Raw genomic sequence first — 14,775 nt, 5'->3', positions numbered from 1 at the left:
TCAAACACTGAGTGGGGATCATTAATGCTTCAGGGTAGTTCAGTTTTTTTAAAGTATTTTCCTTTTTCCTTTCTTCTCTGACCCTCTGAAAGGTTTTTGGCAATCATGGCCTCCCATTCTCTCCTCTAAGCAGTCCATGAGGAGCCTGTGTTGGGGATGGGCCCATTAATACCTCAAGACACTTTGGGCTTCCCTTTTGACTTTGATTCTTGGAAGGGTTTGTGCAATCTCCTCTCAGGCCCTGAGGTTCGTAGGCTCAGCTTCAAATGCACCATGGGCATGTCTGGGATCAATCAAGCCCTGACAAACCATGGCTCTGCCTTGATTTCCCTCTGGTCTGGTGCAGTTCAGGAGAAGGTTTTCAACTCCAGTCATGGAGATTTATGTCAAAGAGCTTCTTAGAAATATCCGTTCCTATTTCAATGGATGTATTTTATTACTGTTCTCTTTAGAGCAGAGGTGATTGCAGCATTCTGTGATTGATATTGATGCAGGGTCTCTCCTCAGGAGGTCTGGCCTGCTCACAGAAGCTGTGCCTTGAGGTCTGACCCCGTGTGGACAGCCTTGCTCCACATTGCCCAACCCCATCCTGTCTCTCCTCACTCACCTGGGACCTGCTTAGCTTGGAGAACTGGCTGCACTCAGGAAAATAGATGTTTTTCCTTTTTTTTTCAATATAAAACTCCTGAATTTCCTCATTGAAAACAGACACCTTTGATTACTGTGTGCCAGCCCAAGCTTCCACCATTGAAGTTCCCCTTCCCCGAGGCAGAACCATGCAAGAACTGCTTTAGACCTTTGGATTCATTGGTTCTACGAGGCCTTGCTGTGCCACCATGCAGTCTTGGTTCTGTGAGGTTCTGTACTGTCGCATGGACTTTTGGTTCCTCGAGGTTCCATAGTCTCAACAATGGTCTCTGTAGTTCCAAAGTTTCACAATGGACCCTTGGTCCCATGAGTTTCCTCAGTGTGCCAATGGTTCCTTGGCTCCACGTGGCCCAGGTGTCTCACAATGGACTCTTGGTTCCATGGGGCCCCACAGTGTCACAGGGGTCTCCTTTTTCCTGTAGCACCCAGCAGCAAACCCCACTGGCAGGCCCAAATGCCTGGGAAGAAGGAGAAGGGGACATTTGGAGTGATGGTTTTTGTCTCCCCAGGGCACAGTGACGTGGGCTGGGGCCCTGCTGTCCTGGAGATGGCTGAACACCGGCCTGCCCATGGAAGGGCTGAGAGACAACAACCTCTGTGCATGGAACTACAACAGCAGAGAGCTCAGGCTGAAGGCTGGGTTTAAAAGACTGTCAGCAGCACAGGAACCATCAATGTGAGAGGAAAGATGTGTGCTCGTGTCTTTCCAAATCATTTGGTGGGTGCAGGGATGGGTGTTAAGGTCTTTGAAATGGGTTGTAACATTTCTACTGACTTTGGGCAGCAGGTTTGTTACTGGGCCCAGCCAGCTTGGCTCCTGACACAGACAAGGCTCTGCACAAGGCTGAACTCCTGAACTTTGGGGGGAAATTCCAGGTTCAAGGGGGGATATGGGGCAGGATGTTCAGCAAGGCTTTACCTTCCTAGTGCCTCGACCAGTGGGGAAAGGAAGAGGGCAACGTGCAGCCGGGGAGTTCAGGATAAAAGGAGGCTGCACCCTCTGAAACCTGGAGAGACAAAACCCCAGGGGATTGTGCCCTGGTGAACTCTCTCCCTTTATTCAAATAAAGTTGAAGGACTGCTCTGTCTCCTTTTTGGACATAAACCTCTGGTGTTTGTGGATTCTCCTGGCAGTGACAACAGGGAATCTCATGGAACCAAGTGTCCATGGTTTCAGGGCTCAGCCTCACAGAGCGCTGGAGACCATTGTGTCACAATGGGAACACATGGAACAAAGGCTCCCCAGTGACACTGCAGGGCCTCATGGAATGCAGGAGATCATCCTGATGGAATGGAAACTCATGGAACCAGCCCTGCACCGGCAGCGGGAGGAGAAACTGAGGCAGTACTGGGAGGCCACGGACGCCTTACTGGGGGTACTGGTTTGTACTGGAAGGGGACTGGGGGGGATTGGGAGGAACTGGGATGGGATTCAAGGGTTAAGAAGAGGGAGAACTCTGGCTTGAAGGGTGATTTTTGTAGTGGCTTATACTGGTTTGTACTGGTTTATACTGGTTTTTTAGCTGTTTTGGGACTAGTGTGTACTGGGAGAGATTGAGATGGACTGGGACAAACTGGGAGGGGATTGGGGGGACTGGGAGGTCACTGATTTATACAGGTTTATACTGGGAGGACCCTGGGAGGTCACTGGGCTTTACTGGTTTATACTGGAGAGTCACTGGTTTGAACTTGGGGGTTAATGGGAGGGAACTGGTTTGAACTGGGAGTTACTGGTTTGAACTGGGAGGGTGACTGGGCCATACTGGGAGGTCAGTGGGAGTTACTGGGATGAACTGAGAAGTCCATGGGAGGGTTATTGGGATATACTGGGATGGATTGGGAAGGGGTTGGGAGGGCACTGGGATTTACTGGGTCTATACTGGTTCATATTGGTTTATACTGGTTTGAATTGGGAGTTACCTGACCAGCAGGGAGCACCTCACGCCCAGGTGTTATCTCTTATTGGAACTGGAAGTTACTGGGAAGAAACTGGGATTTACTGATTTATACTGGTTCATACTGGTCTATACTGGTTCATACTGGTTTATACTGGGATTCACTTGGCTAGCAGGGGGTGCTGCCCTCCCAGGTGCTGTCCCTCACAGGGTCAGTCCTGGCGGCCAATCCCGACGTGGTCACCTGCTTGAGCCTGCAGAGACGAGCACTGGGAGCACTGGGAGGGGACTGGTGTGTACTGGTTTATACTGGTTTGTACTGGTTTATACTGGTTTTGACTGGGAGGGGCCGGAAGGGCACTGGTTGGGACTGGAGGGCACTGGGAGAGGTCTAGAGGGGGTAAAAAAGGTTAAAAGGGAGTCTGTGGTTACTGGTTTATACTGGTTTATAACTGTTTCTACTGGTTTATACTGGGAGGGCACTGGGAAGGGTTAAAGAGGGACTGGGAGGGAGTGGGAGAGCCCTGACTGGTCTGTTCTGCTTCATACTGGTCTGTACTGGTTTTTACTGCTTTATGCGGGGCTATCCTGGTCTATACTGGTTTGCCTTATACTGATTTTTATTGATTTATACTGGTTTTTACTGGTTGTTCCTGGTTTTAATGGTTTTGCTGGTTTGTACTGGTTCATACTGGTTTATGTTGGCTACACTGGCCTATACTGGTTTGCCTTATTTTTCACTGGTTTATGCTGGTTTTCACTGCTTTGTACTGGTTTTTACCACTTATACTGGTTTGCAGTGGTCCATACTGCTTTTTACTGGTCTCTACCGGTTTGCCTTACACTGGATTTTACTGTTTATTACTGGTTTTTATAACTTACACTGGTCCATACTGGTTTATACTGGTTGATACAGGTTTCAGGGTGCCATTGGAGCTTTTGTTCATGGAGCAGTGCCTGGGGGTGAATCCCAAATCCTATGGGGAGTGGCACCACCAGGGCTGGGTGCTGGGCTGCACCATGGCGCCCCCTGCTGGCCGGGAGGACTTGGTGGCCAACTGTTACTTATACTGGGTTATACTGGTTTATATTGTGATGGGGTGCGGGGGTTGCTGGGAGTTACTGGGGTTACTGGGCTGAACTGTTTTATACTGGGATGGGGTGCTCGAGGTCACTGGTTTATACTGGGTTATACTAGTTTATACTGGGATGTGGTCCTGGGGGTGACTGGGTTATACTGGTTTGTACTGAGTTATACTGGGGTATTTTGGATTTTACTGGGTTATACTGGGAGGGGTCTTGGGGACACTTAGTAACCACTGGTAGCAACTTCTGAGGGTGCTGGCCTTACTGGTTTATAATGGGAGTGGTATTTAGGGATGCTGGCCTTAGTGGTTTATACTGGGATGGAGCTTGGGACCTACTGGGAGTGACTAAAGGTTGTGCTGGCCTTACTGGTTTATACTGGGAACTGCCACCATGGACCTCAGGGGCTCGGGGGTGACTTCAAGTGCTTATTGGTTTCCACTGGTGCTCCCCCAGTATAAACCTGGGAACCCTGAGACTGCACTGGGGGCCTCTAGTCTGCACTGGAAGTGGGTTTGGGTGCATGAAGCATTACAGGTTTATACTGGTGCCCTCCCAGTATAAACCTGGGAGCCCCCAGACCACACTGAGAGCCTCTAGATCACACTGAGAGCAGGTGCATTTACCCTTACTGGTTTATTCTGGGAGCTGCTGCCACAGGCCTCAGGAGCTCGAGGGTGGCTCCCAGTGCTTACTGGTTTATACTGGTGCCCTCCCAGTCCAGGCCTGGGAACACCAGTGGGAGCTGGCAGTCAGGCAGGACCCCGAGGCCAAGCTGACCTTTGCCAGAGCCCTGCTGAGCTGTGCCATCTCCAACTTCTCCATCTGGCACCACCGTCTGCTGGTGCCCACCAGGAGCTCTGGGAAGGGCGAGGCTGGGATGCTGCCCCCTGAAAGGCTGAAGGAAGGTGAGGGATTCACTGGAAAAATTCCCACAATTTCACGGCATTCCCAAAATTTTCCAGTCCCTCCTTGCCTAAAGTGGAAGGTGCTGGGCTCTGCTGGGTTGAATGGGTAGACCTGGTGGCCCTAAATCCACATTGATTTCAGTGTGTAAACCCGATGTCTCAAAATTCTTGGTGCTAAAAATCCCACTTTTAGACTCAGAATTCCCACACTTTGGGCTGAAAACTGAGATTTTTCGGCTTATCTGGAGGCAAGAGCTCCCCCCCAGGCCACAGATATTGGATCAAGGATTCCGGATTGGTTTCCAGGAATTCATCCAAGACTTCCAGAGCGTCAGCACTGCAATCCTTAAGCAGAAATTCCCAGAATTCAGCCCAATATTTCCCTCAAATTTACCCAAATTTCCCCATTTTAGCCCCAAATTTCTGCAAAATGCCCATTGACTTGGTGTTCCAAAACCCTTTTTCACTTCAATAGGGTAGACCTGGTGTCCCTAAATCCCTGTTGCATTTATTTGGCTAGACCTGGTCTTCCTAAAAATCTCCATTGATTTTAAAGACTTCCAAGAAAACCTCAATTCATTGTAATGTGTAGACCTGATGTCCAAAACGTTTAGGGTTAAAAGTGCCAATGTCAGGGCTGAAAATTCCCAATTTTTGGTGGGAAAAAGCCCAAAATTTTGTTTCATTTCCCCCTGTCCTGGTTTAGGACAAATCTGGGAGGAAACCTCTGAATGAGGTCCCTCTAGGAAAAACGAAAAAAATTGGAGAGAAGTGGAAAAAAAGAAAACTGTTTATTCAACAGGCAACACACCTCCCAGCACAACAATGAACAATATCAAACAGCAAAACCTCTCGCCGTTCCGAGGAGATGGCAGATTTAGAAGAGTTCTTTCCGTGGCTGCCCAGCTCACTCAGTCTGTTCTCAGTCCCTCCTGTGCTGGGGAATGCCCAGGCCAGGCCTGGTGGGCCACAGGTGTGAGCTCCCAGTGCTCTTCTGGGTTTTCAGTCCAGAGCCAGTTCAAACAGTTCCAGGAAAAAATAAAAAGGAAAAAAAAACCCAAAAACCAAAAAACCAATCCAGGGAGTTTCTCTGCCTCAGCTAGCCAAAAAACTAACCAAGAGCAAAGGAGAGCTCTCTCTCTCTCTCTGTCCACTGCAGACAACACAGTCTGTGAGCAGGAATGTGGGGGAGCCAGTGCAGTCTCTGATAACAAACTCTGCACTTCTTCTTTCCCCCCCTTCACTCCTGGAACCAGGCTTAAAGTTCCAGAATTTAATATTCAACACCAACAGAACAGACGATTTGGGGATACAGGCATCATACAGTCACCCCAAGACAGATGGATGATGATGATGGGTGGTGGAAGATGGATGAACAATGGATGATGGATGGACAATGGAATGGCAGTGGATGGACAGTGGATGGAGGAAGGATGGATGGATGGATGGATGGATGGATGGATGATGGATGATGGATGGATGATGGATGGATGGATGGATGGATGATGGATGGACAGATGAATGAATGATGGATGAATGCATGATGGAGGAATGCATGAAGGGATGATGGATGATGGATGGATGATGGATGGATGGATGGATGATGGAAGGATGGATGGATGGATGGATGGATGGATGGATGGATGGATGATGGATGATGGATGGATGGATGATGGATGGATGATGGATGGATGGATGATGGATGGATGGATGGATGGATGGATGGATGGATGGATGATAGATGGACAGATGAATGAATGATGGATGAATGCATGGGTGGATGATGGATGATGGTGGATATTGGAGAAATCAGGATGATGGATAATGTTGATTATGATGATGATGAAGGTGGTGGATGATGGCAGATGCTGGTCAGTAAGTCCATGGAAGAGTCAGTGGTTGATTGGATGGGCTGGGGTCATTGGGTGCTCAGTGATGGGTGAGGAGGGAATGGTGAGAAGGGACTGGGAGGAGATGGTGCATGATGGATAATGGATAGTTGGGTGGATGATGGATGGACAAATGGATGGACATACCAATGCCCACACCCGTCAGTGTCCCCTCTCTGTTGTTGCTGCAGCTGACCCCGAGGATCTGCCCTCACCCTCAATGGACACCTCAGCTGAGGCCCCCAGAGCTGACGTTCTCCAAACTGCACATCCCCAAACTGAGGCCCCTCCATCTGAGGCCCCCTTGACACAGGCAGTGCTGGGAGAGCTGAAGGTCTCCAGTGCCAGCCCCAACTCTGTGCAGCTGCAGTGGAACATCCCTGAGGGCTCCTTTGACTCCTTTGTGCTGCAGTACCGGGATGCCCAGGGCCAGCCCCAGGCCCTGCCCATCGATGGCGAGTCCCGCTCGGTGACGGTGCCGGGGCTGTCCCCGTCCCGCCGGTACCGCTTCCACCTCTATGGGCTGAGGGGAGGCAAAAGGAGCGACCACGTCTCCAGTGAGGCCACCACTGGTGAGGGGCTGCGGGGATTCCCCCAGGACCCCTCTGGGAATGGAGCTGGAGTGGGGACAGGGCTGGGAGTGGGGCCCAGGGGCAGCTCGGAGGGCACTGAGGACTTGGGGATTCAGGGGAAAGTGAGAGCAGGGATTGGAGGGGAGTGGAGATTTGGGGGAGTGTAACTCCTGGAGGGACTCTGATCACCTGGGGACTGGGAGGAACTGGGAAAAGCTAAGGGGGACCAGTTGGAAATGGGGTCTGGGGTCATGTGGGGCCTGGCTGAAACTGCATGGAACTGGGGCAAACTGGGGTGGAGCTGAGGACTGGCAAAGACTGGGGGAAACTGGGCACTGGGGAGGATTTGGGGGGTACTGGGGGTGAACTGAGAGGGACTTGTGGAAACTGGAGGAATATGAGGGAGTCGTTATTGGGGTGACTGGGAACAGTTTTGGGGGGATTGGGACAGCTCAGGGACCAGGGAGAACAGTGGGATTAGAGGGGGACTGGGAGCAACTGGGGCTGAGGGTACTTGGGAGAACTGGGCAAAAGTGGGAGCTGGGGGTAGCCAGAGGACTGGGGGGAACTGGAGATTAGGGGCAATGTAGCACTGGGAGCAACTGGCAGGAGAACTGGGGGAACTGGAGGAATTGGGGACAACTGGGGGGTTTGGGAAACTGGGGGAACTGGGCCTGTGAGGAACTGGAGGGAACTGGGGACTGGGGGAACTGGAGGAACTGGGGATAACTGGGAGGTTTGGAGAACTGGGAGAAACAGGAGACTGGGGTGAACCGATGGCAACTGAGGGCTCTGAGACCTGGGGGTAACTGGGAGGAACTGGAGGGAACTGGGGACTGAAGGGACTGGTGGAGATCGAGGCGAACTGGGAATGGGGAGGGGGAAATTGGAGAATGAGGGGAAACTGAGTCAGGGGGGAATTGGGGTGGAGTTGGGGACTGGAGAGGACTGGGGGAAACTGGGAAGAACTCAGGGGACTGGGAGGTCCTGGAGGGAACAGGTCTGGCAGGCATTGGGGGAAATTGGGGGCTGAGGGTGACTGGGGGGGGTCTTTGGGGGAAAATTTGGGGGAGTTGGGCCATGTCCATCGGGCACGGTGTGAGGGCAGGGCTGGGGGGCCCATGGGAGGGTTTGGGGTGTGGGGGTGGGGGGTTTGGGGTGACCACAGTGATTTTTGGGGTATCAGAAGGGGATTTGGGGCTGCTGTAGATGTCAGCAGTGTGTCCTTCCCCAGGTGGCCCAGGGACCCTGTGGGTGGGCTCACTGTGACCCCACAGTGCCCGGCTGCACTGGGACCCCCCCCGCGCCCCCCCGATGGTTACGAGCTGGAGTACGGCCCCCCCGGGGGCCCCAGCAGGTAACGACCCCCCAAAAGGAACCTAAAAACCCCCGGGTGTCCCCCAATATCTGCTTGGGACCCCAGTAACACCTCGGGGTATCCCATTACCCTCCTTTGGTAATGGCACCCCAATATCTCCTTGAGGGACCCCAGTGACCCTCTGAGAACCCCAATACAGCTCTGGGGGACCCCAATACCCCCCTGGGAACCCCAATAACACCTCGGGGTATCCCATTACCCTCCTTTGGTAATGGCACCCCAATATCTCCTTGAGGGACCCCAGTGACCCTCTGGGAACCCCAATACAGCTCTGGGGGACCCCAATACCCCCCTGGGAACCCCAATAACACCTCGGGGTATCCCATTACCCTCCTTTGGTAATGGCACCCCAATATCTCCTTGAGGGACCCCAGTGACCCTCTGGGAACCCCAATACAGCTCTGGGGGACCCCAATACCCCCCTGGGAACCCCAATAACACCTCGGGGTATCCCATTACCCTCCTTTGGTAATGGCACCCCAATACAGCTTTGGGGGACCCCAATTATTCCTTTGAGACCCCAATACCATTCCTGGGGACCCCGCTGTCCCCATTGGGGTACCCCAAAACCCCCCGTGCCCCCCCAGACCCTGTGGCTGCCCCCCGAGGCGACATCGCAGCAGCTCTGGGGGCTGGAGCCCGCGGGGCGCTATGGGGTGCGGCTGTGGGGCCGAGGGGGACACCCCAAAAGTGCCCCCTGGAGGCCTCCTTTGACACTCGTGAGTGGGGGGAGCTATGGGGGAGGGAGGGGCACCTGGACCCCCCAAAATGGGGGTAGGGTTACTGGGGGAAGTGGGGGGTATTTGGGGGTTATTTGGGGTTATTTGGGTTTTTGGGGAGGTTTGGGGGGTTAATTTGGGATTACTTGGGCTTATTTGGGGTTATTTGGGGGTTATGGAGTCATTTGGGGGTTATTTGGGGCGCTTTTTGGGGCGTCTGTGTCCTTTGAGGGGGGACAGCTGTACCCCTGGGTGCTTTTTTGGGAGATCTGTGTCTTTTGGGGGGACAGCTCCAGCCATGGATCATCTGAGGGGGTCTCAGATCCTGGGGGTGTCACCCAGACCCCCAAATTTCGAATGGAGGCATTGGGGGGTGCCTGTGTCATTTTGGGGAGGGGTCACCCCTGAATTCCCAGAAACTTTTTGGGGTGTCTGAGGTGACCCCAATGCTCCCCCCAGCCCCACTCCCGCACCCCCATCCCCGGGACTGCGCCGAGGAGCAGCGGAACGGGCCGGGACCCTCCCGGGACACCCTCATCTTCCTCGGGGGGGACCCGGCCCGGCCCCTCCGCGTCTTCTGTGACATGGACACGGACGGCGGCGGCTGCCTGGTGCGACTGGGAGCACTGGGAGCACTGGGAGCAATGCTGGGGGGTCCTACAGGGGTTTAGAGGAGGATTTATGGCGGTTTTGGGGGGGAAATTAGGGGGTTTGGGGGCAATTGGGGGTCCTGAGGGGGTTTGGGGGCAATTGGGGGTCCTGCAGGGGGTGTTGGGGAGGTTGAGGGGTGCTGGGGGGCACTGAGAGGGAACTTTGGGATACTGGGAGGGGGTGGGGGGCTCTACAGGGTTTATGGGGGGGAAATGAGGGGGTTTGGGGTAATTGGGGGGGTCCCGCAGGGGGTGTTGGAGGGCATTGGAGAGGTTGAGGGGTGCTGGAAAGGCACTGGGAGGGGACTGGGGGGCACTGGGAGGGACTGGAGGGGTTCTCTAGGGTTTATGGGATGGAAATTGGGGTTTGGGGGATCAGAGGGGTTTTGGGGTTTTTGGAGGGGGTGGGACTCGTACGCCCGCGGCTTCGGCAACGTCAGCGGCGAATTCTGGCTCGGCCGGGGGGGCCATGGGGATTTTGGGGGGGACCTATAAAAATATCTGGGGGGACTGGGAGGCACTGCCAGGGTTTGGGGGAACTTTGAGGAGAGCCCTGGGGCGGCAGCAGGGGGTACTCGGTGGGACCCCAAAATTTGGGGGATACCCAGGGGTCTGAGAGGGGAACTCGTAGGATCTAGGGGGGGTCCCCCAAATATTCAGATCTGGTTTTGGGGTCCGCGAAGGATTTGGGGGGGTCTCCAGAAGATCAGGGGACACTTCTGGGGTCCCCAAACATTCAAATCCGGTTTTGGGGTCCGGGAAGGATTTGGGGGGTCTCCAGGAGATCAGGGGACACTTCTGGGGTCCCCCAACATTCAGATCCGGTTTTGGGTTCCGGGAAGGATTTGGGGGGTCTCCAGGAGTTAATGGGGCATTTTTGGGGTCCCCAGATGTTTGGGGGTCTCCATTATTTCAGGGAGAGCATTGGGGGGGACGGGGGAACTCGAGGGGACCCCGCAGGAGTCCTGGGGGTACCGGAGGATTTTTGGGGTGCAGGGAACGAGGCGCTGCACGAGCCGACGGCCGCGACCCCCACGGAGCTGCGCGTGGAGCTGCGGGCCGGTCGCGACTCGGCCTTGGCGATCTATCGCGACTTGGCCGTGGGCAGCGCCCAGGAGCGGTACCGGCTCCGCGTGGGAGCGTTCAGCGGCACCGCCGGGGCCGGGGGGGGTCCGGGGGGGTTTGGGGTGGAATTTTTGGGAGTCCTGATGGGATTTGGGATCCATGGGGGGTTTGGGGGTTCACTGGATGGCAGAGGACTGTGGGGTCGCTGGTGGGTTTTGGGGTCCCTGGAGGTCCCTGGTGGTTTTGGGGTTTCTGGTGGATTTGGGGGGGGCTGATAAGTTTTGGGGTCCTTGGGGTATTTTGGGGTTTCTGATGAGTTTTGGTGGTTCCTGGTGGGTTTGGGGGTCCCTGGGGTGTTGGGGAATTTTGTGAGGTCCTGCTGGGATTTGGGATCCTTGGGGGTTTTGGGGTTCACTGGCTGACAGGGGTCTGTGGGGTCCCTGGTGGGTTTTGGGGTCCCTGGTGGGTTTTGAGAATCTCTGGTGGGTTTTGGGGTCCCTGGGGGTATTGGGGTTTCGGGTGGGTTTTGGTGGCTCCTGCTGAGTTTGGGGGTCCCTGACATGTCCCCCCACAGGAGATGCCCTCTCCTACCACTCGGGCAGCCCCTTCTCCACACGGGACCGGGACTCCCGGGACCCTCGGGACCCCTCGGGCCGCCCCCACCACCCCCCCCACCCCGCGGCCTCCGGGGGAGCCTGGTGGTACCGAAACTGCCACTGTGCCAACCTGAACGGGCTCTACGGGACCCCCGGGACCACCAGGTACCCACCTGGGCCGGGGGGGGCACGGGGTGGGGAATTGGAGGGGTCTGGGGGGGAATTCGGGGGGATCTAGAGGGGATTTAAGGGGGTATGGGGAGCTATGCGGGGGATTTGTGGGGTCTGGAGAAGATTTGGGGGAGTCTGCAGGAGATTTTGGGGGATATGGAGGGGCTCTGGGGGTCTTTGCAAGGGGCTTTGGTATTTTATGGGGGCTAGGGGAGGTCTAGGGTGGGCTATAGGACTATGGAGGGGTGTGGGGGTGTATGAGGGAATCTTTGGGAGGGTCCATGGGGCTCTCTGAGGGTCCATAGGGGTCTGTGGGAGTCCATAGGGTTCCATAGGGCCCTGTGGAAAAAGGGTCTGTGGGATCTATAGGGCCTGTGTGGTCCTGTAGGGCCTGTGGGGATCTCTGTGGTCTCTGGGGTGTCTATGGGGATCCCTAAGGGTCCATGAGTGCCCATAGGAATCTGGGGAGCGTCTGTGGGGTCTCTATGGGGATTTATGGGGGTCTCTGGAACTCTCCAAGGGTTCTGACCCCCCAGCTCCCCACAGGGCATCCACTGGTTCCCCTGGAAAGGCTTCAACGTCTCCATCCCCTTCACTGAGATGAAGCTGCGGCCACAGCGTGGCTGAGGGGGCTGGAGGGGGGTCCCAGAGTTTGGGGGGGTCCCCTGGGGGGGGGTCCCAGATGGGATTTGGGGAGGTTCAAAGGTGAAGCTTTTATGGGTGGGTAATAAAAGCTGATGGTGGCTCTCCTGCCCTGGGGTGAAGCAGCGTCAGGCTGAGGTCAAGGTCATCCCCAGGCTCAAGTGTGGCTCCAAATGGTCCTTGTGGTTCTGGTCCCAGCGTCACTTGGAGTGCTGGACCCCATCCCTCACCGGCCCTGGACATGCTGAGATGTTCCCAGCCTGCCCAACACGAACATTTCCGTGGCAAATGGGAACATTTTGCATCTCGAGGCTCAGCATGGCCTCGTTTGCCTCCCTGGAGATGCACACAGCGATCACAAGAGACAGAAAACCACGAGGCCACCCAGTGGCACAGAGCCCACGCTGAAAGGCTCCTGCCCTGGGATAAGAACGGGAAGAAACCTCTCCCTGATCACTGGCCAAACACACTCCATGGAGGAGAATGACCTGAAGTTATTGCCCAAAAAATCAGAGGACATTGAGAAGTAAAATTGCAAGCACCTTTCCCCCATCCTTTCTCCTTCCTGAGCTCTCCCTCCTCCCCACACGATGACCATTGTGTCTCCAGGGACACGAAAACGACACCAAAAATAGTTTTATTAAAAACAGAATGTTTAAATTGCAGTAGAAAATAGAGCAGCAGAAGCCAAATCTGGACTTTAGATACAAAAGGACCCAGATGAACACGAGGCCCTGGCTCCTTTCCTTTCCCTGCCCACAAACCCATGCCTGGGGAGCTGACAGGAGCCCAGCACAGGCACAGGGAGCCTTCCCAGGGGCTGCACATCCAAAGCCTTGGGAGCGCCTGGGTCACCCCAAACCTCACCTGTGCCACTGGCACCTGCAGCTCTGGGCACTCTCCAAAACGCGGCATCAGACACCGGGCCTGGAATGTCCCGGCTTTAAGCACACACCTGCGGGAAGCACAAAACATTGCGGCTTTAGGGCCGGCCTGAGCAGAGCTCCGGGCTCAGAGCCCGGCCCGGGGACTCGATGGCACCGCGGGCAAAAGCTGCGCTGCCGGAGGGAGGGAGGGAGGGAGGGAGGGATGGCCGGGCCTCAGAGTAATTCTAGAGCTAAAGCGGTGAGAGACATCAGCTCGCCTCAGATAATACATGCCAGCGCTCATCCCGGGCCGGCCAGCGCCTCCTCCTCCTCCTCCTCCCCTTCCTTCCACAGCCCCGGCACCGGCACCCACACAGAGGATCCCCCCCGTTCCCCGCTATCCCCCCGTTCCCCGCTATCCCCCCCGTTCCCCGCTATCCCCCCCGTTCCCCGCTATCCCCCCCGTTCCCCGCTATCCCCCCCGTTCCCCGCTATCCCCCCAATCCCCGCTATCCCCCCCGTTCCCCGCTATCCCCCCCAATCCCCGCTATCCCCCCCAATCCCCGCTATCCCCCCAATCCCCGCTATCCCACCCAATCCCCGCTATCCCCCCGTTCCCCGTTATCCCCCCGTTCCCCGTTATCCCCCCCGTTCCCCGCTATCCCCCCGTTCCCCGCTATCCCCCCCGTTCCCCGCTATCCCCCCCGTTTCCCGCTATCCCCCCGTTCTCCCGGTCCCGTCCCGCACCCCGCGGCCGCTCCCCAGGATCATCCGCCCGCGCTGCCCCGGGAGGAGGAGCCGCCGCCAGGATCCGCTCCCGGGCCGTGCCCGCCTTGCCCTGGATCCACCCTCATCTCCCCCGCCTCCATCCCCATCCCCCTCCACTCTCGGGGCATCCTTCTCCACCCCAGCCGGCTCCATCCCCTCTGCCTCCATCCTGGGACCATCGATAAAAGATCCGTGTTAATCACAAAAGCATTGGGGCTTGTATAAACCAGAATACTAAGCTCTGAAGTGAAGCATGGACACTAGATAAAAGAAATGATATGATGAAATAGTTCTGTTTAAAATCACCTTGTTATATTATGCTATGTTATGTTTTCCAAGTAAGCTGCATGGATACCAGCTTGCAATATCAGTCTTCCCGATAGCCCTTCCTGCCTTTGTTTGATCAGTGCTGCCAATCTCAAGGAGCAGACTTCCAGATTTCACTGGTGGTTATCTACAAGGACCAGACGGTTATCTGTGAGACTGACTGTCTCCGCAGAGTTTGTGAATTGGGATAAGGACGTTTATTCGACCATCACTGCTTACCTGGTGTTATGAATGATGTTCTATTTTTTCCAATTTATCAAGCAACAAGATTAAATTTAATAGTAAATTTTTAAATAGTAACAAAATGAATACAATCAAAGTATTGGAGATGACAATTAAAGTATTGGAGATGAAACAATCAAAGTGCATATATTTAAGAATATACAAATGTTATGAATGGTTTTCTATTTTTCTAATTAAACAAACAACAAAAATTAAAAGTAACAACAAATTTTTAATAGTAACAATTATAAATGAATACAATCAGAAGTATTAAAGATGATTACAAAAATTATTGAAACTAAATACCATCCAAGTAAAGTATTACAGTTGTATAATTTGGGATGGATAAAATTTGAGAGTAAGTGTTTTAGTA

General features: G+C 54.6%; 1 long non-coding RNA gene and 1 other non-coding gene across 2 annotated transcripts; both read right to left on the bottom strand.

The window, feature by feature from the left end:
- Positions 1-5,309: 5,309 nt before the first annotated feature.
- On the bottom strand, positions 5,310-13,484 carry LOC148220906 (uncharacterized). Its single transcript, XR_015808787.1, has 2 exons — positions 13,087-13,484; positions 5,310-5,531 (listed from the first exon to the last, which is right to left on the bottom strand). It is a non-coding gene; the product is annotated as an uncharacterized LOC148220906 (long non-coding RNA).
- LOC148220907 (small nucleolar RNA SNORD45) lies at positions 13,314-13,397 on the bottom strand. Its single transcript, XR_015808832.1, has one exon. It is a non-coding gene; the product is annotated as a small nucleolar RNA SNORD45 (small nucleolar RNA).
- Positions 13,485-14,775: the final 1,291 nt, after the last annotated feature.

The sequence above is a fragment of the Sturnus vulgaris genome, chromosome 30 (assembly GCF_052056855.1).
Source record: "Sturnus vulgaris isolate bStuVul1 chromosome 30, bStuVul1.hap1, whole genome shotgun sequence".
NCBI lineage: Eukaryota > Metazoa > Chordata > Aves > Passeriformes > Sturnidae > Sturnus > Sturnus vulgaris.
Note: the sequence above shows the minus strand (reverse complement) of the source record. Positions and strands in the feature narration are given on the sequence as shown.